Genomic DNA, 4,135 nt, shown 5'->3' with positions numbered 1-4,135 from the left:
CGACGTATCTGAGCCGACTTACCCCGCTGTGAGGACGGCGGCAAATCGACCGCCGCGGCTCCCCCGTCGACGGCGCTTACTCCTACCTGGGCTGGTGGAGTACGCGCGTCGATTCGGGGATCGATTGTCGCGTCCCGACGAGACGCGATAAATCGATCCCCGAGAGATCGATTTCTACCCGCCGATCCGGGCGGTAGTCAAGACAAGCCCAAAGGCCATCTAGGGAGTTACGTTAAATAGCTGTAGAGTCGTTTCCCGTGTCGACCAGCCCTAAAGCAATAGGATTGTGTCAGTGGTGAGAATAGGGCTAATCAGTGTAGAGCAATGATGAGGGGGGAAAGTGTATGATCAAAAGAACTCTGTGAATAGCTGATTTCTTGGTTTGCTGGCTAGTCTGAAACATAAATGAAAAACTTTAGTTTCTGGTTGACCCAAATTGATTTTTTTTTCACAAATTTCCATTTTTTTGGCTGACTGACAAGTTGAATGAAATGGTTTGTTTGATCCGTTGCAGTTTTTGCAATTGTTATATTTTTTAATAAAATTGAAGTAAATTTTGAAACAAAAAGTCTTTTAAATGGGAAACTTAAAATATTTAGACCTTTTAGATTTTTCTGAGGTTTTAGATCAAAGCTAAACAATCCAGCTCATTTGACACAGATTCATAAAATATTTCAGTTAACCCAAATCTGCGTTGCTCAGAAAAAAAGGATTTTGGTCCAACTCCCCTCTCCCCCCGGTTCTAATGAACAATATATGGTGATACTCAGAGTAAAACTATCCCAATTCGGATTAGTCCTGAGGCTCACATTTTCAACAGTGAGGGTGGTTAACGGCTGGAATGAACTACCAGGGGACGTGACGGTTTATCCAGCTAGAGCTGCTGCCAAATCAAGACCCGATGGCTCTCCAGAAGAGACGCTTAATAAAATGCCAGTTAATGGGCTTAATACCGAGGCTAACTGTATAGGAGTGTGACCTGAGTTATACAGCCAGACTAAATGATCTCATTGTCCTTTCTAGCCCTTAAAATATATGATAAATGTATAGCATTGCTGTAAGTAAACCTATAAAATCACTATATGGCATTGACAACGAGGAGTCCTGTGGCACCTTAAAGACTAACAAATGTATCACGATAGTTTATGCCCAGATACATTTGTTAGTCTTTAAGGTGCCACAGGACTCCTCGTTGTCTTTGCTGAAACAGACGAACACGACTACCCCTCTGAAATATATGGCATTGGTGGGGGTAACATTACATGAGCATTATTATTGATACTACTTCGTTAATTCATTAGTATTGGGCTTAATCCCAACCCCATTCTGTTAGGTGCTGTACCAACATATAACAAAACAAAACAAAACCCAACCTCTGGCCAAAGGAGCTTGTAATGTAAGCTTAAAATAAGAGACAACGATACAGATGACAAACAGATGGGGAGCAGCACAAGGTGACAACAAGATGATTGAGAATAAAGCTGTATAACAAGTATATAGAGCCTTGTCAGAATTTGATTTTTAAGTTTTTTATCATTTTAATTGATAATATCAATGTTTATTTTTAAGCCTTTTTTATTTTAAATGTTTAAACCTTTATAATTGCGGGAAATTATGGGGGATCAGACAATGGGAGGTCAGACATTTTTTTTAATGACAGTCGACACTGAGATTCAGAAAGTTCAAGCTTTATAACTGTTAAAACACAAATTGTCAACATCACTTGTCAAAATAGATCAAAAAAATATCCTTAAATCAAACTCGAATACATTCTGAAGCTGCAATTTTTCTTACTTTGCCTATCTGTAAATTTCAATTATTATTGATGGCGACATTTTTTTCATTGGTTTGTGTGCATATGGTGAAATCAATATTTACCAACCTTTATTGAGAAAAATGTATTCCTTCCCAGCCTAAGTATATACAATAACACTGTTAAGAATAGATGTATATAGCACTAGTATGAATATAGATGTGATCAATGTAAAGACAAGTGCAAAGACAAGTACTTCACTCTAGAAGGGAAAATCAAATGCATAAATACAATGTGGGGAATAACTGGCTAGGGAGAAGTGCTGCTTAGATGGATCTGGGAGTTCAAGTGGATCACAAGTTGACTATGAGCCAACAATGAGGTGCAGTTGTGAAAAAGGCTGTCTAGGGTGTATTACCAGGTATGTTGTACGTATGTAAGACCAGGGCGGTGATTATTTGGCTCTGCTTGGCACTGGTGAGGCCTCAGTTGAAGTTCTGTGTCTAGGTTTGGGAGCCACACTTTAGAAAAGATGTGGGCAAATAGGAGAGAGTCCAGAGGGGAACAACAAAAATGACAAAAAGGGTTTACAAAACCTGATTTATTAGGAAAGTTTTTTTTTAAATGGGCATGTTTTGTTTTGAGATAAGACGACTGAGGAGGGACCTGATAACAGTCTTCAACTACGTTAAGGGCTGTTATAAAGGGGATAGAGATCAATTGTGGCAGCCCGTATGAGGCCCAGACACTAAAGAGAGCAAAAGCATTGCATTCTCATAATGCGAGTCACATACTGAGCATTAATTAAAGTAACACATTAAGAAATTAAACCTAGAAGCAAATTTATTTTATTTTTAATCTCAGATAACCTTGCAGGGCACAATTTCAAATAGATTAATGGTCAAGAAACAAGGAAAGGTGTCTATATTCCAACAGCCACATAATGACAGGACATTAGGTAACATTGTTCCTCTCAAGCAATTGTAAAACATAATTTCCACATGCTACATCAGTTCTTTGAGTTTCATTTAATTCTTGTACGACATTTGTGATACACAAATCAAGGCAGTAACACATAGACCATACTACAATCCTTCTTCCAATTGTTCTTCTCAATTGACTGGAATTGTCATGGTGAACAAATTAGCTGAGAATGTTTTTCCAGTCTATCACCCTCTTAAGAGCATCCTTAACCTCCTTGTTCCTCAGGCTGTAGATCAGGGGGTTCAACATGGGGACCACCAGGGTATAAAACACAGCAGAGATTTTCTCCTGTTCCAGTGAGTAGCTGGAACTGGGCTGTATGTGGCTTAAGCTCACAGGTCCATAGAACATGGTGACAGCTGTCAGATGAGAGGCACAGGTGGAGAAGGCTTTGCGCCTGCCCTTGGCGGAGCAGATCCTCAGGATAGAGAAGAGGATGTACAGATAAGAGATTATGACAATCAGGAGGGTGGACATGGCAATAACCCCAGAGAACGCTACAAGCAAAATCTCACTGATGTGGTTATCAGAGCAGGCGAGCTTCAGCAATGGGTTAGTGTCACAAAAGTAATGATTGATGACGTTGGATCCGCAGAATGACAACTCAGCAAGCCACATGTGTGGGTCAGTGAGTTCATGAGCCCCCCTACATATGAGCTGGCCACTAGATGAATACAGACTCTCTTAGACATAACAGCGGTGTAGAGCAGAGGGTTACAGATGGCTACATAGCGGTCATACGCCATCACGGCCAGCAGGAACCCTTCTGTGGTCACAAACACAACAAAAGAGAAGTGTTGAGCAATACAGGCAGAGTAAGAAATGCTTTTACTCCCCACTAAGAAATTCACCAGCATCCTTGGAGCGAAGACTGAGGAGTAGCAGAGGTCAACAACGGACAGGTCACTGAGGAAGAAGTACATGGGGGTGTGGAGTCGGGGATCAACCCTGATCAACACAATCATCCCAAGCTTCCCCACCAGCGTAAGAACATAGATCACCAGGAACGCTGCGAAGAGGGGTATCTGCAACTCCTGACGATCCGTCAGCCCCAGGAGGATGAACTGGGTCACCATGCTGTGATTGCCCTCAGCCATTTATACAGGGGTGCATGAAACCATACCTGCCGGGATAACAAGAGTGAGCAGCATGGAAGAAGGAAATTTCATGGCATGAATTAAATCTGAATGACACCACCGGGCTTGAATGTGGGTAATGAATATCTTACAGGAAACCAGCCGCCATGATGTCTGGGAAGAGCTGGGATGGACCTTTAAATTTACACTCCCTTTTTAACAGGGCTGAGGTTTTCAAGGCTGTCTAGGAGATTTAGACATCCAAGTCTCCATAAAATTGACTGGAATTAGGCATCCAGTTCCCCATAGGGAGTTTCCGGAT

The 4,135-nt window shown here is 41.6% G+C and overlaps 1 pseudogene; it reads right to left on the bottom strand.

Annotated features, from left to right (window-relative positions):
- Positions 1 to 2,896: 2,896 nt before the first annotated feature.
- Positions 2,897 to 3,834, bottom strand: LOC135875250 (olfactory receptor 5J3-like; annotated as a pseudogene).
- Positions 3,835 to 4,135: the final 301 nt, after the last annotated feature.

This window comes from Emys orbicularis, chromosome 2 (genome assembly GCF_028017835.1).
Source record: "Emys orbicularis isolate rEmyOrb1 chromosome 2, rEmyOrb1.hap1, whole genome shotgun sequence".
Lineage (NCBI taxonomy): Eukaryota > Metazoa > Chordata > Testudines > Emydidae > Emys > Emys orbicularis.
The sequence above is the reverse complement of the archived record's forward strand: the minus strand, read 5'-3'. Positions and strand labels throughout refer to the sequence as shown.